This window comes from Myotis myotis, unplaced genomic scaffold (genome assembly GCF_014108235.1).
Source record: "Myotis myotis isolate mMyoMyo1 unplaced genomic scaffold, mMyoMyo1.p scaffold_m19_p_20, whole genome shotgun sequence".
Lineage (NCBI taxonomy): Eukaryota > Metazoa > Chordata > Mammalia > Chiroptera > Vespertilionidae > Myotis > Myotis myotis.
This window is the reverse complement of record NW_023416325.1, coordinates 22987952-23010314: the sequence shown is the minus strand read 5'-3', so window position 1 is coordinate 23010314 and position 22363 is coordinate 22987952. Positions and strand designations below refer to the sequence as shown.

The window sequence follows — 22363 nt, the reverse complement described above, 5'->3', positions numbered from 1 at the left end:
GAGAGAAAGTCTACCTGCAGCCCCGCCCTCTACACTCTGCTCTCAGCCGGCCTCTCCAGCTCTTCCCCCACAAAACCAATGCTCCAGCCTCGCAAGGTCGGTCTAGGCCAGTGGTCGGCAGACTCATTCGTCAACAGAGCCAAATATCAACAGTACAACGATTGAAATTTCTTTTGAGAGCCACATTTTTTAAACTTAAACTATATAGGTAGGTACATTGTTATTAACTTCATTAGGGTACTCCTAAGGCTTAGGAAGAGCCACACTCAAGGAGCCAAAGAGCCGCGTGTGGCTCGTGAGCCGCAGTTTGCCGACCACGGGTCTAGTCAAATCCTTGGAGCCTGTCTTCCTGGAGCCCCATCTGAGCCATTTGCCATGTCATTCCTTCCACCTGGATCGCCCTCTCCTTCTCCCCACTCTACCCTGAACTCTTCCCTTCCTTTCTGCTAGTTCAATTCCCACCTCTCCAGTAAAGCCTTCTTCATGCCACCCTGGTTCATGGCAATTTTACCTCCTGAGTTCCTGTCCACAGTCCACACACCTGCAGGCAGCATAGCAGCCTTCTGGGTGGATCTACGTAACTTTACACTGTGTGATTGTTCCTCCTCTAAACTAAATACCCTTTGTTTTGAGCTGAATTGTGACCCCCACCCAAATCCATATGTTGAAGGCCTAACTCCAAGCACCTCAGAATGTGACAATATTTGGACATAGATCATTAAAGAGGTAATTAAGTTAAAATTAGGGTGGAGCCCTAACCCAATAGGAAATTGGGAAGCAGATGCCGACAGAAGGAAGACCCTGTGAAGAGAGGGAGAGAAGATGGTCACCTGGGAACCAGGAGAGGGCCTCGGAAGACACCAACCCGTGGACACCGTGGTCTTGGACTTCGAGCTCCCAGAATTGTGAGAAAACAAATTTCTGTCGTTTAAGTCACCCCGTCTGTGGTCCTTTGTGATGGTGGCCCAAGCAGACTGGTGCCTGCTGCAGGGCAGCCCCTACGATTTTCCTCTGAAGCTCAGATTAGGGAAGAATTTGCCAAGTGTCTGGTCGTGTTCCCTTTGCCTCCATATGACCCTGTGTCTTTTCCTGCTGTATGTGATCTGGGTCCCACGCAGACTGTAAACTGCTAGCGTCAGGGCTACGCCTTCTGTGCTTACTCAGCAGGGCCGTCGGGGACTGAGCACAGAGGTTGTGTAAGAAATGCCTGATGGGGAAGATGTTGAGGAATGTTCCAGCCACTGGGCCGCACAGACTGCCCCAAAGGAAGCTCACTGAGGAATTTGTTCTTTATCCTAAAGGTTTTCTCTATAAAACTAAATTTCTTGTCATGAAATGCATCTGGCTGAGAGAGGACAGAGCAGTGACATTAGACGTAATTGACATTAGAGCGTCCCCCCGGCCGCTGTGGACGGAGCGCCCGAGGTTCGACTGTGTGCAGCCAGCATGGACATGCAACTCGCCCACCGGCCGGAACCTGCACGCCTCTCCTCTCCCCAGCACGGCACCTCCAGGGCTTGAGCAAAGAGCCTCCACTCTTTTCTCTGGAGGGGGAGAAGGCACAACCTGCTCATTTTCTCAGTTCCTTTGCTCTCCTGCCAGCTTCTCCTTTGGTCCTGCGGCCATGCCCACATCTATCCCCAGACACTTAGCTCTCCCACGTAAAATTTTGGCCCAAGTATGCGACATACAAAATCCTCTCTTCTTATGCCCAAGTTCAAGATCATGGTGTCCACCGGGTTGGTAGTTCAGCAGAGGCAGGCGGGAACGTTCCAAAGCAACTTTACTGTGAACTAAATCGGGAGCAGGCACTAACAGGAGCACAGAGCACAAGGACATCTGTGGAGCATTTGTTGTTAACCAACTGGCCCACCCCACCGGCTCACAGGTGTTATTCTTTCAACCTCTAGGCTGAGGAAATTCCTCTTTAATTCTTAGGCTTTTCTTTTTGATTCTTTTCTGATAAGGCATGGGGACTGGATACCTGTCCTTTCTGTCATCTACTGACCTTTTGCCAAAAGGTGGGTTGCTGGCCACCCCAGGATGACTATGGAGCCCTCATACTTCTCAGTTCCCCTTTTCCAGGGCATATGCTGACCTAGCCCTCACCCCTTCCATGTAGGTAGTCTCAAGACTGGCCCTTGCCCCTATCTTTTGCCTCTGACTTCCATTTGTCAATGAGAATCTGGTTTCTCTTTGTGAGTGGATCTGGGCCAGCAAACTTGAAGATAAAACTAGCTCCCTAGCTCAGTGTTCAGCAAACTCATTAGTCAACAGAGCCAAATATCAACAGTACAACGACTGAAATTTCTTTTGAGAGCCAAATTTTTTTTTAATATATTTTATTGATTTTTTCACAGAGAGGAAGGGAGAGGAATAGAGAGTCAGAAACATCGATGAGAGAGAAACATCAATCAGCTGTCCCCCGCATGCCCCCCACTGGGGATGCAACCGCAATCAAGGCACATGCCCTTGACCGGAATCGAACCTGGGACCCTTTAGTCCGCAGGCCGACGGAGAGCCAAATTTTTTAAACTTAAACTATATAGGTAGGTACATGGTTATTAACTTAATTAAGGTACTCCTAAGGCTTAGGAAGAGCCACACTCAAGGGGCCAAAGAGCCGCATGTGGCTCTCGAGCCGTAGTTTGCCGACCACGGCCCTAGCCCAATGCTCTCACTGAACGGCTCTAGGACTGACAGGTGTGCTGTCTAGTGGGACAGCCCTTTGTGGATGCCTCATAGGCAATGGCCTGTTCTGTGGTGCTTAGGGCCCACATCTGTGGGTTGCAGGTCTTGCCCATCTGTGCTATTCACATGCCTGGGGCTTGAGATGGTGTTTGTCCTGGAGTTACAGTGTTAGACGGGAAAGACCTCCGCTCTCCAGTGTCAGATGTCATGAGGTGTAGCACAGCAGGTCAAAAATAAGGTGACCACTTAGAACTGGGAAGTGGTCATTGGTTTGGAATCCAGAAGACCAGGTGGAGCCCCCAGTTCTCTCATTAACTTATCGGAATGACCTTGGATAAATCCCTTTCATCTTTCTGGGCCTTTAGAATAGTAATTACTTTGCTTTCCACTGAAATTATCACAAGTTGGTATAGAAACACTGGTGGTCTCTCATTGACTGGAAGTTCTGATAGGCAGTTATATATATATGTTTGTTGAATATAATGGGAAATGGAATATGTAGTTCATGTAGTGTGGTGATCAAAAGTATTTCAAAATGTGAGGCTCACTGGGAAAAAACAATAGAAAGAGCCTTAAAAAGTTGAGGACTATTACACTAGATGATACAGATGCTCCTCTGACAGTCTAGAATTCCCGTCATTGCACAAGGAAGTGTGTGAAGCCTAGGCAAGCAGTGAAGGTGGAAATAGCAAGGTGGTGAGAGACTAGGGAACGTCGGGGACGGAAAGAGTGTTTATTTGATGAGCAGTTGCAGCCAGCAAGTCTGTTCTCTCATGTAATATATTCACCCGCTGAGGAAGGTACTTTTATCTGATTGATGGGGCAACAGGCTCAGAGAGGCTTGCTTTTTGCGTAGCTTTCAAGGGGTGGAGCTAGGATTTGACATTATGAAAAACATAATATTCTTCATGCAGAGATGTGGTAGCCAGTCCCCCAACGGCCCCAATGACTCTTGCCTCCTGGCATTATAGTTCCTTCCTACACTCAATATGCCTGGCCTTTGTAATTAACAGAGTTTTGCAGAAATGACGGTGGGTGACTTCTGAGGCTAGACCGGAAAGACATGTGGCTTCCATCCTGCTCTCCTGGGCTGCCAGGCACTCTGGCCTGAGGAGGATGAAGCAGCTCAGGGAGCAGCCCACGTGGTCGGAGCCAGTACCAGGTAAGGATGCCACCTCGGAAGCTGTTGGGGACTGAGTTTGCTGGCACCTCACTCATGGACGTGTAGCCTCTGGAACCGTGAGGAAATAAGTGTCTGCCGTTCAAGCCCCCAGTCTGTGACAGGCTGCATATGCTGGCAGCCAGGCCCACACAGGGAAGGGGTTCTTCAGCCCAAGGCTGGAAACTCAGGGGCAATCCTGAGCCAGAACCACAGGAACTATGAAATCATGGAGGTTTCATTTCCTTAAGGCACTCAGTTGGATGGGGGGTGGGGCATTTCCTATGAGGCACAGCACAGCTGGAGGCGGGAGACTGACCAGGGGCTGAGCACCACCACACAGACAGCACCTCCCAAACGATGCTCTCCTCCTCCCGAAGGGTTTGCCAGGCACCCCAGCACAGGGCATAGGCTCCCCAAAACCTGCAAGGCCTCACCACGTGGACTTTCTTTCCAGGACTCTGTCTTCCACTTTGGTAATAAATCATTTTGGTTAATATTTCTACCGAATGCCCAAATGCTGAGACTGATGTTTGACAGATTTAGAAGCAAAAACACTGAGGAATACAGTTACTCCCGGGAGAATGCAGGAATCAGAGAAGTAAAGTGCCAGGACCCACGCATTAGCGGGCTCTGCATTCCAAAATAAAATTCGGAGGGAGCCCCCGCCCCCCGCACCCCGGAGAGGGGTCACAGCAGTGGAACGTTCGAGTGGCTTTAGGGCCTCAGGCCTAACCTCCTGAATGCCAGAGACTGACTATCTTAAAAATCGCCTAGGAGCCTCCGATTTCACGAACAAAGAAAAAATAAAGGCCCAGAGGTTGAGTCACCAGCCCAGGTGTAAGTGAAGTGCATGCAAATGAAAGACTGGACCTCGCTCTGGGTTGGGAGAGCACCGTCCCTCCCCTCGCCCTCCAGGGCCCGCCTTCTTCTGAGGGAGATCTGGGCCTGACCCAGCACCCCAGGGCCCCTGCCGCCCTCCCTGTATTAAATAGGTTCCTGCTCCTTCCCCTGTGGTCCTTCTTGCACGAACCCCCAGGCCTGGTCTTGCAGGCTTTCTCACACAGATCACTCAGCTCACCTGAAAGCAGCACTCCAGGCTTCTTTGCTCAAGCTCTGCTCCCCAGCGCCTCTGCCAGGTAGGGAGCTAGAGGGAGGGCAAGTGCCCAGGACAGCCCGTTCCCTCCCGGGGCCTCAGTAGCTCCCTCATGAGAGGCACGGCTTGTTATTTTCTCCTGCATGCGCTGCTATTGGGTATATTACTTAGTTCAGCAATAAATCACAAAGCCAGGAGGTTGCTGGGACAGTCATAGTCCCTAAACTTGTACTGTGTGGAGTTAAACACAGAGCTTTGACACTAGACAGACCTGGGCCCAAAGCTGCTGTCACTGCCTGGCAGTGGGGCTGGGCAAGCTCCCCACCCCGAGCCCAGGCTGTTCTCATCCACAGGGTGCTGCTGGCGGCCCATGGCTTGCGGGTGGTTCTGAGGGGCAATCAGGTCATCGCACGGGGCTTCACAGAACGGCCCAGACAAAACGCTCGGTGAAGGTGAGCGGGACTACTGCTGTTCCACAGCTGGTTCCTTGGCCCCTTCCTGTGCCAGGAGTTGTGCTGGGCACTGGGGTTTCAAACATAAAAGACAGCCATTCCCTTAAGAAGTTTGTGAAGCCGAAACCGGTTTGGCTCAGTGGATAGAGCGTCGGCCTGCGGACTGAAGGGTCCCGGGTTCAATTCCAGTCAAGGGCATGTACCTGGGTTGCGGGCATATCCCCAGTAGGAGATGTGCAGGAGGCAGCTGATCCATGTTTCTCGCTCATCGATGTTTCTAACTCTCTGTCTCTCTCCCTTCCTCTCTGTAAAAAATCAATAAAATATATTTAAAAAAAAAAAAGAAGTTTGTGAAGTAGTTGCCATGCAGGCCTGGTTCTAAGAGATTTGGCAAATGTGGGAAAGACCAGTTGTCAAAGCATTGAAGGAAGAACATAATTAAATGTGTGTGCGCGCGTGTTATTTATAAAGTTTCTAAAACAATGTCTGGAAAGCCCACAAAATCCCGTCTCTCTTGGGATCTGTCACAGCTCCTCTCAGGAAGAAGCTGTCAGGCTATGACCCTGGCAGAATGTGCTGGAGACAGGGCTGCGCAGCCCGTCATGGGGAGCCTGGCGGGAGAGGGCGGAGGAGAGACGCAGACCCCGCGGGTGAGAAGGGTGAACAGTGTCCCCTGCGTCTCACGTGGCCCCACGTGGCAGGCAACAAATGATACCGACAAGCAGGCCTGGGACTGGCCGGGGTGCGTAAGGTCTGTGTGGACAGCCTGCTGCACGGAGTCAGCACATGCTGAGAGCTGGCGCGTGCTGGCTTTATGTCCCCTTTCTCTGTGGCTTCTGTCTTGGCTTCACAGAACTGGGTGGTCAACTGACAGATGACAGGCGTGAGGTGAGTGCTGTCACGGCGAAGAGGCCGAGCTACGCTAGGGGATGCCCGAGTCTGGGTGTTTTCTGTAATTCTCTGCAAACACTCTCAGCTAATTAATAATTGTAGCTTTAAAAATTCTTTTCAATTTTTAGCCCCAAAAGGGGGAAAAATGAGGGATTCGTCCGTTTTATACATCTAGCATGTCTATTATAAGGACTTCCTGCCTGATGATGATGATGGTGGTGATTTTATTTCTTTTTTTAAAAAAATATATTTTACTGATTTTTTACAGAGAGGAAGGGAGAGGGATAGAGAGTTAGAAACATCGATGAGACAGAAATATCAATCAGCTGCCTCCCGCACACCCCCCACTGAGGACGTGCCCGCAACCAAGGTACATGCCCTTGACCGGAATCGAACCTGGGACCCTTGAGTTCGCAGGCTGATGCTTTATCCACTGAGCCAAACCAGTCAGGGCAATTTTATTTCGTAAAAGAAGCTGGTAAATGCTCTGAGAACCACAGCACAGACCCTGGTGCTAAGAATTTATTTCAATAATCCGACTATATTCTCATGAGTTTCATCGCCCCCCCGCCCCCTCGCCCAGAAGATGAATAATCCTGACACTCTGGGAAGGCCAGTCCTAGAAGCAGATGGCGGGTGGCTTCTCCTCAGGGCTTAGGGCTCCTAAGTGCGGGCGCACGGGAACACTGACTGTCCGTTGTAAGGAAAAGTTGGAGCACAGTGGAGATGCGACACGAGGAGCTTGGGAGCAGGAACCTTCGAATCATGTGGGTCATTTGAGAGGGTCTGGGCCTCAGACAGGTGTCCATTCCCTGCTTACTAAGACGCACAGAAAGGGTGGTGACGCCTCCTCCCTGTCAGCTTCTCAGGCACAAATGCGTCCAGGAGTTGATGGGAACTTGCCCTCCTGGTCAATGACTGAAACAGACAGCGTCCGGGTCCTTGGCTTCCTCCCAGCAGCCCTGCAAGGGGCGGGCAGGCTGCTCCCACCGGAGGTAGGTGCCAGCTCTGGCCCTGCCTGACGGGATTGGCAAGAGAAGGAGACTAAGATGGGCCTCTACCTGCAAGGTGCTTATCACCTACTTGGGGAGCTGGTGAGAGAGAGGGAGCAAGTCATTCTGCCCACAGGAACTCATCAAGCCCTTCCCATGCGCGAGCCCAGCCCGGCCGGCCAGCACTGCGGTGGCTTTTCTTCCGCGCTTAGGGCTGGGCCTCACGGTCCTCCAAGAGCCATTTCAGCACAGTGTCGGCTGCATCTGGGAACTTCTACAGACACCAGTTCTTGGTCCCATCCCACCATCTCTGGGTGGGGCCAGCACGCTGTGTTTTAACAAGCCTTCCTGGTGCACAGACACTCGAATTTGAGAACCATCTGATTCAGTGGGCCTGGTGCGGGATGTGGAGATCTGGGCGCCTGAATGTTTCCAGAGCTGCAGAGACCCCATGTGTGCTGGGACGGAGGCCGCTGTTCGAGTGCGGGGATGCAGGGGGCCCGGGGCCCGGGACGGGAAGGAGCCCACAGCCTAGGACAGCACCGAAGCGAGTGCTAAGTAGACAGAGCAGCGCTGCCGGGTCAGACCCGCATCTTAAAGCAGAGCCGGTGCCAAGGAACTGCAGGCGCCCCTCTCGGAGGGACACGAGCAAAGGGCAGAGCTGACAGCGACCTGCCCCTCACTCGCTCTGAGGAAAGCGCCCGTTTACTTATTTAACAACATTCCCGAACGTTTGCTCTTGCGACTGCTCACTGATGACTATAGCTGACTGATTTCCTAAAAGGATCTGGGGCAGCTTTAATGTCAAAACACGTCTAACCCAGGGGCATGAGTAATGCGAAGGGAACAGCGTCCATTGAAGGAGCGGGGACAGATCTCGCAGGCACCTGGATGAGTTAATTGAGGGTTGCTGGGAGCAAGGCCTGCGAGAGGTCCTCCGGGTTGGCCAAGAGAGACGAGGGCGCTTAGAGTCCACGTGGAAGATAAAAGTGCGCGTGAGTAACCGTATTTGGGCGAAGAGCTATGGTGGTTTCGAGCTCATTTCCTGCGCAAGTGGTGCCTGTGCCTCGAAGGGGCGGGGGGCTTGGGTGCTGAGCGTAGGGCCCCAGCTGGAAGCAGGAAGAAGCATCCGTGGGAGGAAGAGCGCCCACGGAGTCCTCAAGGCAGAGAAGCAGCGGGGCTAAAGCAGGGCGAATCTGTGGGCGAGGTGAGACCCCTCAACCTGAAAGGGCTGGGGCTGAGGCTTGGAGGTCTTCACTGCAGCTGGAGAGATGTGTGTCCCGTTTGCTTGTCAGTGGCGAGTCACTCGAGGCAGAGGAGTAACATGAGGAAGTTATGTTTCAGGAAGAGGAACTCAGCAGAGCACGTGGGATGGAGAAGAAGGGGAGGCCACAGGAGGGACACTTCTTAGAAGCTTGGGCCCAGGCTCTGAAGAAGGAAGGGTGGCCCGAGCTGGGGAGGCAGGGGCAAGAGGAAGGCAGGTCGCTGGAGAGAGCTTTGGGCTTACAGTGGACAGCTCACTATCCAAAGTGTGGTCCCGAGACCATGGCACCAGCATCACCTGGGACTTGTTAGACATGCAGGCCCCCGGGCCCCAGCTCAGGCCCCTGGGCACCCAGGCCTGCACTTGGCTGGGAGCCCTGGTGTCTGCTTCCCCGGCCGGTCAGCAGCACTGGCTGCTGGAACCTGACAGCTTCGTGCAGGTCAGAGGGAAGGGAAGAGCGGCCAAGAGCCTGTCCGATCGCAAGGGGCTGGAGGGAGAGTCTGAGTCAGTTTGCTCTGAGGCTGAGGCGCCCAGACTGCTGCCCAGCTCGGGGCTGCGGCCACAGGCAGAGGGGAACTTAGGGAGCCAGTCTGTATCTCGACTCCAAATCATTGTGGGGCGGAGCCACTTACTCACACTGTGCGCAGATTTTCTCTATAAAATTGAGAAACGACAATACTGCCCAGATTTTATAAGAAAAAGTTCAAACTAATTCATCAAATAGTTGACAACAATGACGATAGTGATGATGATAGCAGCATATACCTCCATTTATTGAATGATTGCGCTTTTCCAGATAAAGTGCTAAATAATTTGCCAACTAGGCAAATCGATGGTAATATGCCTACCCCAAATCGCCCTTACTTGTTATAGATTTTGCCCCCTTTGTATATAACTTACCTACTTATTATCTGTCTCCCCAACGGACTCGCCTCAGGTTTTCTCAGTGCCTAACAAACAGCTTTACGACGACCTGTTTGCTGTTGTTGTTTTTTAATGAATGAAACTCCAGTTCAGTGAGAGCAGCTATCTGCATGTGCTTCAAACATCGCGAGGTTGTGGTGTGTATTACATTGCACTTGTTTATGTATCTGCCTCGTAGAGAAGGAGACACGTTAAGTTCTTCTCCCGATCCCTGCGTTGAACCCAGTGTCAGGAATCTAGTAAGGGCTCAACAGGCTTGGATGAGTGAATACATTTGTACTAAACGGTTCTTAAAATGTGATAATAAACTCCTAAAGTTAGTCAAAGGGACCTCAGAATCCTCAGACTTGAAACTAACCAAAGAATGTTGTGGCACAAGCAAATATATTCTTATTTGGCCAAGGAAGAAAGGATGTCATAACAGAAGGGTCATGGCCTCTACAAAGTTCTAGGGAAATTAACCAGAAAAATGAGATTTTGACAGTGTCATTCCACACTGTACAGGGAACAGGCTGTTCTTCTGCTAAAAACAGACGCTTCTTCTGGTTATACCAGCCTCACGCGCACTGTAGCAACTTCCAGCCGGTAATCTGGCTTCCTGAGCACATGTGATCCCCCTCCGCCAGGGGAATATTCTGAACCAGTAACCGACCAGTAGCTGCTAAAATAACCCGGGAGAGGGGGAGGAAGCTCAGATCCTAGGTCTACACAGGTCAAGTCTGAACCCTTGCAATTCACTCAGCCTCCGTGAGCCTTGGCTTCGTCCTCTGTAAAGCAAGAAGGGAGCTAACCCCTCAAGGTTCTGAACGTTAAAAAAAACCAAATGGTTTGCATACAGCCCCTGACCCAGTTCTGGAACCCGCACAATAATGCCATTGCTCCTTGTCCATCCCCTGCTCTGCCCATTCCCTTCCCCGCCCTCCCCGCCCCCCCGCCCCCCCCTCCCCCCGCCAGACATGCCCATCATGTTAGCAGGACAGGACTATTCTGCATCCTTGCGTGTGCATGCAGGCCCTTGGGGACCACCCCAAAGTACTGTTTTCCTGTGGCCTCGGCAGCCGTCCACCTTCTCTTCTTAATTACCATTATTTGTAGTTTCCTGATCGGCCAGCAATTCGCCCCGCTGGCTGTGAGGACAGGGTTCTTTCTACCTAACCGGAACCGGCCAGCCTGTTTCCAAACCCTCCTCCGAATCGTTCATCAGTCTAGGCACTTAGAGCTCAGGTCCGCCGGACCCCTGCCCTGCGGCGCTCCTCTAAGCAGAACTGCCATCACAGAGATGCAGAGGCAGAACCTGCGGACTGGCCCGGGAGCTCTGGGGCCGTCCTTCCCTTTGGTAAAGCATCCCGACTTCCAAACATCATGGATGATAAAATAAAACTCACGGCCTCGAGGCCACATCCTTCCCTTTCCCCTGCCCTCCAGCCTCCCTTCACACTGCTTTGCTCGCATGTCTCGGCCTGAGGGGAGCAGGGGAGCAGTTCTGGGAAGTTTGGTGATAAGGTTCCTGGCTTCCCAAGGCCAGGTGCCTCTCCTCCCGCTTCCTCACGTCCACCCCGCCCCGGGCTACACGCTTCTCCGGAGGGACTGACCGTACATGGTCATGTGGGGACGCGGCCGGCATGCCAAGAGCTACAAACCGACAGAGCGTGTGCATCAGCCTGACAGCTTCCATGGCCGCGTCCACATGGAATCCCAAACAGCCCCGCTGCTTCCTCCCCAGCCACGGCCGCCGCCGGCCTCCTGGCCTTGTTTAAACAAGACGAGAGCCGGCTGTTTGGGCGGTGACCTTTCCCGGGTGCGGGGAGCAGGTCAGCAAATCACCGCTGACTGAGCCCGAGCTGCTCTCCTGCTTCGAGGACTTCCTGGCGTCCGGACCCTGGGGACCGGAGGAACTTCTCATCTCGGGGCCGCTAAAGGTGAGATCAGGCCAAGAGGAGTGCCACTAGATGGTCTATGCACAGTGACAGACACAGGCAGCCTGACTGTGTGCCAGGCACACACTGAGCGCTTCGTGGAAACGCACAGTGAGGAGGACTTACTGAGTGGTGGCTGTTATTATCAACGAGTGGCCTGGTGCACGAATTCGTGCACAATGAAAGGAAATTAATTAGAAGAAATATTTTAATATCACTATTCGCCCTTTCTCTATAACAGAAGTGTCAACAAAATTCACAATCTACAACGACACATGGAAACACACGCATGCGATTGGCACCAGTGAGAGCTTTATATGTATTGAACATGCGCAAGTCAACCTAGCCTTTTACAGATATAGCATAAATTTGCTTTATTAGACCTGCTTTCTGATGTAGCTAAACTTTCTCCAGCCCAGTGAAGCACACCAACTTCTCTTTCAGGTAATTGTCAGCAACACAGCAGTAAATATCAGCACGAAGCAGATTATTATTATAGATCACGCAGGGAGAACAAAGGGTAAAATATTTAACTGCAGCAGTGTTTGACTATATTCTGCACAGGGAGAAAACCTGAAGTCATTTTCAAGGTCTTCCATTTCTTCTTTCCAGTCAGGTCAAGTTTCTAAGCTTTCTAAATCTCCATTTTCCGGCTAATGAAAAGAAAATAGGATTACACCAAGTCTTCTATCTACCTACTCCAGGACTTCTGTGAGGATCAAATGAGATGAGGCATGGGAAAACGCTTCACAGACATTTGGTTACAGTGTCAAATGTTTGCACTTGGCTATAGAGCAAGTCGTGTTCCTGGGCTGAAGAAACTCCAAGGAGGCTAGTTGCTAGGGAGAGGAAGCCGGGCATTGCTATGTGACATCACTACCCGGATGGACACTTAGCATATTAGCCTTTTATATATATAGATGATCTTAGAGGTCAACCTACGAGGAGGTATTACATCACTTTTTTCTTCCTGTCTCTTGTCTTTTGGCACCTGAGGAAACGACACTCAGAGTTCAACAACGTATTCAAGGCTTCATCACTCTCAAGTCAGGAAGACGGTGCAAAGCTGGGCCAGTTTGCTGCAGAGGCTGTGCTGCGGGCTCCATTCCATGTCACCTCCTACCATGGTCCCAGGAGGTGACCACAGGTACAGCCCCGCCCTCACGGGGCCTGCAGTGTGGGGGCAATGAATGACCTTAAGGGTCCTTCTAGCATAAGTGGCTGTGAATTCAAGTTGAGGGTCGCAGGGAGAGGGGAGCTAGCCCTAGCTGAGCAGTCTGCCCCTTTCCTGTGCGAGATGGGGCTGTGCAGGCAGGAGATGGCATTCCAGGGGGAGCGGGTTCCAGGGGGAGCGGGTTCCAGGGGGAGGAGGTCCCAGGGAGAGCGGGTTCCAGGGGGAGGGGGTTCCAGGGGGAGGAGGTCCCAGGGGGAGGGGATCCCAGGGAGAGCGGGTTTCAAGGGGAGGGGGTCCCAGGGGGAGGAGGTCCCAGGGGGAGGAGGTCCCAGGGGGAGCGGGTTCCAGGGGGAGTGAGTGAGGATCCAGCCTTTCTCACAGGCTCAGGGAACAAAGAGGGAGGACGACTAGGGTGGAAGATGGGTGGGGAAGTGAATGCCTGTTCTGATGCTGACGGAGGGAAACCAGGCTGCCAAGCTCAGCAAAGGAGGTGGGACTGGAGAAACCTTCCCAGAGAATCTGAGCTGAAATGCTGTCAAACTCTGGACATCTGCCACCATAGTTGCTCTTCCCACTCCTGCACGGCCTCCCCTAGTGCATGGAGAGGTGCACATGCTGCCTTCACAGGGCAGGCTGGGGGGTGGGGGGGGGCGCACAGATCTGGCCAGGGTGGTGCTGTGCCCTCCCCCCCCCCACCACTTGCAAAAGCTGGGCCAGGGCATTCCAGCTGCAGCCAGACAGCACCAGGCCACACCCACTGGGCTCTCCCCCCACACACCCGATTCAACTGGCTTCACTCTGCGGCTTTTCTCTGAAAGCCCTCCTTCCCCCAGGCTTGGACACAACTGCAGCTGGTGGGCTGGTTCCTTTGGAACGAGACAGGGCTGTTCTCAGGAGTCTGAGAGCCATTTCTATTGCCCTGCAGCGCCCAGGGAGGGGCAGGGTGCTGTGCCTGCCTAAGAGCCCCCTTCCCAACGCCATCCTTTTCCTGTCAAAAGTCACCTCTTCCAAGAAGCCCTCTGAGATTGGGTCCAGCAGCACTTCCTTCTAATCCTGCCCCTCTCCCTGGGACTGAGGTACTGCCAGTTGTGTGCTCTTCTGCAACTCCTGAGGTTAGTGCGGTCTCGGGTTCTCCTTGGGGTTTGCCTTCTCTGTTCTGCATGTTCCATTGGATTTGGAGTCCTTTAGGAACAAAGCCCTCAGAGCCCTCAGCCCACAGTTTTGCAGCCTCCCTGGCGGCTTTACAGGCCCTCTGCTGCCTCCCCTCACCCAAGCCTCCAGCTTGGGGCTGTGTGAGGGGCAGTGGGGAATCCCTGGCCCAGCGCCTGGATGGGAAGGAGCCCTACAGGAGGGGAGGGCACAGCAGAGGGCCCGAAGGACCGTGTTAGTGTTTGCAATCTGATCTGGAAATGAGCTGCCAGGCCAACTGAGGGAGAGCCTGCACACGGGCGCCTGGAGGCAGCTGGCTCAGAAGGCGGGAGGAGGTGGAGGAGGGAGAGGTTTTACTCTGGCTCGGCCTCCAGCCCTCGCAGGGGCGCCCGCAGCCTCACATCTGTTTCTGTGAACCTCAGCGCTGAGTGTGGTGGAGCCAGAGCCCCGCTGGGCGCTGGGAGCCACTGGCCCTGCTTAACACAGTCTCCTTTGTCCGCAGGGCGGTAGGCTCACGTTGCACATCTGGCCTGGCAGTGGCTGACTGGAGCCTGCGGGGCCTGAGCGGAGCCACAGAGGCTCTGCGGGAAAGGGCGCTTCCCGCCGGGGCCTCGGACCACACGCTGCAGCCACGTCTCCGAAGTCACCGCGTCCACCTTCCAGGCTCCGAGGACAATGGCCAGCCCATCCCCACGGGAGGCTTTTCCCGGTTCTGAGGCGCCTGCCCCATCACTCCTCTGCCCCAGCGACGGCAGCCTGGGAAGCTGTCCTTTGCGTGAACCTAAGTCTGGTTTGCTGCGCACGAAGCCCACCTTTTCTTGCTGCTTTTAAGAACGAAGGTCAGTCCACCGCCATCGTACACATGCTGCCCACTGGCATCAGACGCCGGCTGCTTCCACGGCCCCAGCCCAGTCCCCGGTTTCTTTATTCTCATCACTGAGCAGCTCCTCTGCCAGGCACCAGCATGCCGAGGCCAATGGGTCTCAAACTTCATCCTCAAATTTGTATAATCTTCTATGGAGAGGGGTTGGCACATAAATATATTTATTGAAACAAATTCTGGTATTTGCTAAAACAGAGCTCTGGGCAAAGCCTTTGGAAGCAGAGCCAACAGGACCAATGGGCACCGCTTCACAGAGGGGCCCATGTCTGAGCTTGGACTTAGAGGCTAAGTAAGCCCTTCCCAGGGAGAAAGGAGGGAAAGGGGGTTCTGAGCAGAACGAAGACCAGGCGTGAAGAGCAGATCGGAGAGCCTGGCCCACGTGGGGAGCAACAGAGCACACGGAGGAGCCTGAGCCCACCTTCCAGTCAGAGGCCACAGGCAGCCACCCTGTGCTGACGCAGGGAGTTCACTGGCTCCGCTCAGTCACAGAAGGGAACCCGGGAGCCAACGGGGGGGGGGGGGGGGCAGGTAGGGGGGGCGGGAGCGGGGAGGGGTGGGGAGGCTGTGGTACTAGTCCAAGCAAAAGAGAAAGCCATTGAAGTGGCACTTAGCTAAGCAATCTTTAATATTTAACAACTAAAAGTTATACATCGCTATTATACAAAACTTGGAAAATAGAGATTAAAATATTGAAAATAACAAACACTTGTAAAATTTCCTTCTAGTCCTTTTTGTATGCACATACTAGTATATTATGTATATGCATAAATAATATATATTAGAGATTTTACTATATACATAGTTCTGTAGTATTTGTATTATTTTTAATATCATGAGCATTTGTCCAAGTCATAGAAGTTCTTTGTTATCTGTTTTGCTAACAGCATTATATTGAGCTGTATGGAGTCACAAATCACAATTCACTTATCTCAGGACATTTCGCTTGTGCCGGTGTTTTTATTGCAGTAAACTGTCCGTAAAGTTTTGCATGTTCTCTTTGATTCTCTCTTTAGCATAGATCCCTAACAATGGAATTAATGGTCCAAGGTTATAAATATTTTTTAAATTCCTGAAGCAGACTTTTAAAAAGTTCTTTACAAAGGTTTGTGCTGCCCGGCCGGTGTTGTGCCATGCTCCAAGAGGTTAACGGTTCTATTCCAGGTTGGGGCACATGCCCGGGGTTGCGGGCTCGACCCCCAGTAGGGGGCGTGCGGGAGGCAGCCAACCCATGTTTCTCATGGATGCTTCCATCTCTCCCTCTCTTCCTCTCTCTCTAAAAAATCAGTTTTTTAAAACGTTTTTTTAAAGGTCTGTGCTGTTTGCACGCCACCAATAATGGCTGAGCATTCCCCGGAGGGGCGGGGGGGCGGGTATGGTGACGCCTGGCAGCGTGCCTGCGGGCCACACCCTGCTCCCTCGGCGGCAGACCAGGAGCCTCACTCTCCTCTGTCATGTGCTCACAGTCAGCACCTCCCCCAGGACTTGCCCAGAATAACGACGAGTAAGAGCAGGTAGGCTTTTCTTGAATGTCTTGGAAAGAACTCGTTTCCGGGACGGGATAGGAGGGTAGGTCATCCCAGAGTGAGCCAAGCGTCACTCCTGCTGGGCAGGTCGGGCTGGCATTAGTCAGAGTTGGAGCAGCTGTCGCGACCCAGGGCTGCCTTTCCTGTGGCGGGAGCCACTGCATCGCCGGGTTTTCTGGGAGGCTCCCTGGTCCTGTCCTATGATCCCTAAGGCATCCTATACTTGTCAGGCCAAACAATTGCTTAAGTCACAAAGCACAGTCTCACAGAAATGTATTCACGGGCACGCGCAGCTGTGGGCTGACAGACCTGTTGGTACATGCCGGATGGAAGGAAGTGGGTGCCTGGCAACCACTGGGGGTGAGGGCACAGGGCCTGCTCATTCCAGACACTCTAGTGCATGAGGCCCCCTCCTGTGTGGCCAGGGAGAGGGCTACCATCCTCCCGCTCCTGGTGGCCCTGGCAGAGTGCCCGCAGGCCACACCCTGCTCCCGTGGCAGCAGACCGGGAGCTTCAGCTCCTCATCATTTGCTCACAGTCAACAGCTTTGCAATAAGATACATATCAGGTCGCGACTTGGGCCAATTCCTGGATCGCTAAGAGCCTGACCTTTCTCCTCTGTAAAATGGGAGTTAGTGTCCTCACAGCACAGGTAAGGAAACTGAGGCTCAGCAATAAGTGACTTATCTAAGGTTCTATAGCAGACAGGAAATGGAGCTATCCAGAGACCCCATCCCCAGCAGATTTTTAAAATTACAGCCCTCTGGATTTATTCTTGGGATGCAAGGTTGAGTCAATATCTGCAAATCAATTAACACCACATTAATAGAACGAAGGAAAAAAATCATCTGAATATATCAATAGATGCCGAAAACACATTTGACAAAATCCACCATCCATTTATGATAAAAACTCGCAGCGAAGTGGAAATAGAGGGAACAAATCTCACCAGAATAAAGGCCACATATGACAAACCCACAGCTAACTTCAAACTCCATGAGGAAAAGCTAAAAGCATTTACCTTAAGACCAGGAATAAGACAGAAATATCCACCTTCACCACTTTTATTTAACGTAGTAGTGGGAGTCCTACCCAAAGCAATCAGACAAGAAGAAGAAACACAAGTCATTCAATTGGAAAGGAAGAAGTAAAACTGTCGTGACTTGCAGATGACAGGACACTGACTACACAGAGAACCCTAAACATCCAACCAACAAACTACTGGAACCGATAGGTGGACTCAGTAAAGCTGCAGGATAAAAAATTAATACAGTATTCAGAAATGACTGCATTTTTATACAATAACAAACTAGCAGAAAGAGAAATTTTTAAAAAAATTCTACCTGGGGTGATAAACACAAAATACAATATATCTGAAACCTGTATAATTTTATTAACCAATGTCACCCCGATAAATTCAACTAAATAAAAATAAAAAACAATCCATTTACAACTGCATAAAAATACCTAGGAGCCCTGGCCAGTGTGGCCCAGCTGGCTGAGCTTTGTGCCACGCACGGCTCCTTTCCCGGTCAGGGCACATGCCCAGGTGTGGGCTCGATCCCCAGCAGGGGGTATGCAGGAGACAGCCAGTCAATGTTTCTCTTTCACACTGCTGTTTCTCTCTCTCTCTTCCCTTCTCCTTCCCTCTCTCTCTAAAATCAATAAAAACATATTTTTAAAATTCTATGAATGAATTTAACCAAGGAGATAAAAGACCTATACTTAGAAAATTATAAGACACCAAAGAAAGAAATAGAAGAAGATACAAATAACTATCTTTTGTGCTCATGGGTAGGAATTATTTTCATTATTAAAATGTTTATACCACTCAAAGAAATCTACAAATTCAATTCAATCCCTATCAAATCAACAATGCCGTTTTTTATAGAACTACAACAAATAACCCGAAAATTTGTACAGAACCACAAAAGCCACAGCGATCTTGAGAAAGAAGAACAAAGTTGGAGGTATCATGCTATCCGATATCAACCTATACTACAAGGTTGGTGTAAAAACAGATAAAGATCAATGGAACAGAATAGAGAGCTCAGAAATAAACCACACCTGCATGATTAATTCTTCTATGACAAAGGAAGCAAGAATATACAATGGGATAAAGACAGTCTCTTCAATAAATGGTGGTGGTAAAACTGGACAGATACATACAAAAAATGAAACCATACCACCTTCTAACACCATATACAAGAATAAACTAAAAAATGAATTAAAGATGTAAATATAAGATTCAAAACCATAAAATTCCTAGAAGAAAGTAGAAATAGTATATTCTCTTGGCAATTTTTTTTAATGTTATACCTCCTCAGGCAAGGGAAACAAGCAAACAAAATAAACAAATGGGACTACATCAAACTAAAAAGTTTTGCACAGCAATGGAAACCACCAACAAAACAAAAAGAGAACCTACTGAATGGGAGAACATATTCACCAATAATATATTGAATAAGGGATTAATAACCAAAATTTATAAAGAACTCATACAACTCAACACCACAAAACCAAACAATCCAATTAAAAAATGGACAGAGGACCTAATAGACCTTTCTGCAAAGAGGATATAGAGATGACAAAAAGATCTATGAAAATATGCTCCCTGTCACTGATCATCAGAGCAATGCAAATGAAACCACAGTGAGATATCACCTCACACCTGTCAGAATGGCTATCAGCAATAAGTCAACAATCAACCAGTGTTGACAAGGATGTGGAGAAAAGGGAACCCGTATGCATTGTGGGTAGGACTGCGAATCGGTGCAGCTATATGGAGAGAAGCGTCAGGACGGCTGTCATCCTTCTGAACCAGGAATTCCACTCTGGGTAGTTATCTGAAGAAATGCAAAACGCTAATTGGAAGATATATGCATCCTTTTGTTGTTTTTTAAAAATATATTTTTATTGATTTCAGAGAGGAAGGGAGAGGGAGAGAGAAGATAGAAACTTCAATGATGAGAGAGAATCATTGATCGGCTACCTCCAGCATGCCTGCCCCACTCTGGGGATTAAGCCTGCAACACTGGCTTGTGCCCTCACTGGAAATGGAAACATGACCTCCTGGTTCATAGGTCGACCCTCAACCACTGAGCCACACCAGTCAGGCTGCATCCCTTTGTTAACTGAAGCATTATTTATAATATCCAAGACATAGAAGCAACCAAAATGCCCATAAGTACAATAGTGGATAAAGAAGATGTGGCACATATACACAATGGAATATGGCAGCCTTTAAAAGAATGAAATCTTACCATTTGCAACAACATGTTTAGACCTAGAGGGTATTATGCTCAGCCAAATAAGTCAAACAGAGAATCAAAAGCCATATGATTTCACTTATATTTGGAGCCTAAAGAACAAAATAAATAAACAAATAAAACTGAGATAGCCCAGCTGGCGTGGCTCAGTGGTTGAGCATCAACTTATGAATCAGGAGGTCACAGTTTGATTCCTGGTCAGAGCACATGCCTCAGGTTGTGGGCTTGATCCCCAGTTGGGGGGCATGCAGGGGGCATTCTCTCTCATCACTGATGTTTTTATATCTCTCTCTCCAGCTCCTTTCTTTTCTGAAATCAATTAAAACAAACAAAAAACTGAGACAGACTCAGACATACAGAAAACAGACTAACAGTTGTCAGATGGAAGGATGGTTGGAGGACAGAGTGAAAAAGGTGAAGGGATTCAGAAGTACAAATTGGTAGTTAGTTATGAAACTTTCAAGAGGATGTAAGGTACAACATAGGGAATATAGGAAATAATATTGTAATAACTACCAGTATGTATGGTGCCAGGTGGGTACTAGAATTATTGGGGGGTCACTTTGTTAATTTTATCATTGTCTAACCACTATACTGTAAAACTGAAACTAATCTATATATATAAAAGGCTAATATGCTAAGTGTCCCTCCCGCCATCTGACTCATTGCTATGATGCACACTGACCACCAGGGGGCACACGCTCAACGCAGAAGCTGCTGAGCTGCAGTGACTTGGCAGCTGCGGTTCTCGGGTGGTGCACCCCGAAACCAGAGAGGAGGGAGCCCAATTCCTCGTGGGGCCACACGATTCCACCTTCTGATGTGGGTTATGTTGTTGCTGGGGCACTGTCGGCCCTGAATCTGATTTACTGCACATTTGTGTTTGCGTTCCACACCCTGTATGACAGCAACTTTGCAGAATGCTCTCTTGCACTCTGGAACCCCTTGGGGGATGTCGGAGAGCCGGTTTCGGCCCGATCCCTGCAGGCCAGACTGAGGGACCCCACCTGCTAAAGGGACCCCACTCACTCCACAGACGCAGACACCTGGGAGGAACCACAGGAGGTTGGCTCCAGAGCGTGTCTGGCCCATCTAGCCCAGTTCTGCCCCGCCAGCCACCTTCTAATTCATTTCTTTTCAATGTGCACGAATCTGTGCACCAGGGCACTAGTATAAAATAACATTGAATGCCAACTGTAATCTTATATAATAAAGAGGTAATATGCAAATTGACCATCACTCCAACACACAAGATGGCAGCCCCCATGTGGTCAAAGATGGCCTCCCCCATGTGGACACAAGATGGCCTGCAGGGGAGGGCAGTTGGGGGGGACCAGGCCTGCAGGGGAGGGCAGTTGGGGTGGACCAGGCCTGCAGGGGAGGGCAGTTAGGGGTGACCAGGCTGGCAAGAGAGGACAGTTAGGGGTGACCGGGCCAACAGGAGAGGACAGTTAGGGGTGACCGGGCCTGCAGAGGAGGGAAGTTAGGGGTGACTGGGCCAGCAGGGGAGGGCAGTTAGGGGCGACCAGGCCTGCAGGGGAGGGAAGCTAGGAGCAATTGGGCTGGCAGGGGAGCCATTAGGCATCGATCAGGCTGCCAGGGGAGTGGTTAGGGGGTGTTCAGGCTGGCAGACAGAAGCGATTAGGGGCAATTAGGCAAGCAGGCAGGTGAGCGGTTGGGAGCCAGCAGTCCTGGATTGTGAGAGGGATGTCCAACTGCCCGTTTAGGCCTGATTCTGGTGGGATTGGGCCTAAACGGGCAGTCGGACATCCCTCGAGGGGCCCCAGATTGGAGAGGGTGCAGGCTGGGCTGAGGGACACGCCTCGTCCCGCCCCACACGAATTTCATGCAGTGGGCCTCTAGTTGAAAAATCAAATCAAATCACAGCTCTATGAGTCTAAACTTTTACAAACCTTGTCCCTCAGACTGAGATCATTGCACACTTACACGCTCTTTCTACTACAATATGCTAACTTGGATTTCCCTCCAAATCTAGTTATTTGGGGCTAGGAAGTGGTTTGAAAATTTTCATACTATGCACAATAGGAAGTTCCAACTGTGTCCTTCTTATCTGTTCAGCGAAGCAAGATGGTTAAGAGGAAGGAATGACACAAGCAGAGATCAACTGGTCTTAATTCACATTCTATCCTGCTCTGGCTCCTTCTCCATCTGGACACTAAAGCACAGCCTCCTGAAATGTCACATTTCACAGCTACACCTGCCATCGAGCCGATTTGTTAAGCATGAAAAAATAAATAACAGCCTCCCGCGTGTCCCCTCCTTTTGAAGCCGTGCCTGGTCTCTGGAGACTCTGCAATGGCTGACCCTGTGGCCATCCATGTTCTGAAAAGGCCCTTCTGTCTTGGAGGCAGCTTCCGAAGGTCCTTTATGTTCTCTATTTTCAGGACCCCATGAATTCCCTTTGACTTAGAAATTAGAAAACTCTCAGTTTAAGACATTTAACTCCTACCCTGTTACTCAAGCCAGCATTGTTTCCCTTGGCTTAAGCCATGTGGTGTGTGTTCATTGTGAAACATGATAGTGTGATGTTAAGCTTTTGGAAGTACAACCAGGGATCTGGGGGAGAAGGCTCCATCTTGCAAAAGTGGTAGTTTTTCCTTCATCTTTCATGACCCAAAAATGTAGTGGGAAGCATTTTGCTTTGGCTTATGATTTACTTGGGCCATTGCATTTGTTGATAAAGGCCGCAAGCTTGTGAGTCTTAGTTGCAAGTGAAACAACTCAATGGATCCCGAATTTCCAAGAAACCTTCAGAGGAAGACGTTTGCCTCTGGATCCTTCATCAAGAACCTGCTCTGCGGAGTCACCCTGCGTCAGGTGGAGACTTCAGGGCTCATGGGCGTTTGACGCTGAGGGATGGAGGAACATCAAGAAGTTCTCTCGTGCAGAGATTCCCTAACTCTAGGGAATAAACTGGTGCTGCTGGTCCATGGTTAAATTCTAGTAGCTTCTTAGGGAA

At 50.6% G+C, this 22363-nt stretch overlaps 1 protein-coding gene and 1 long non-coding RNA gene across 2 annotated transcripts in view; one reads left to right on the top strand and one right to left on the bottom strand.

Moving 5' to 3' along the window:
• LOC118678261 (CXADR like membrane protein) overlaps positions 1–22363 on the bottom strand; it is a 95377-nt gene that overhangs the window by 52288 nt on the left and 20726 nt on the right. The gene's annotated exons all lie outside the window — the stretch shown is intronic.
• LOC118678262 lies at positions 13155–14765 on the top strand. The gene is made up of 2 exons (XR_004974834.1): positions 13155–13671; positions 14211–14765. It is a non-coding gene; the product is annotated as an uncharacterized LOC118678262 (long non-coding RNA).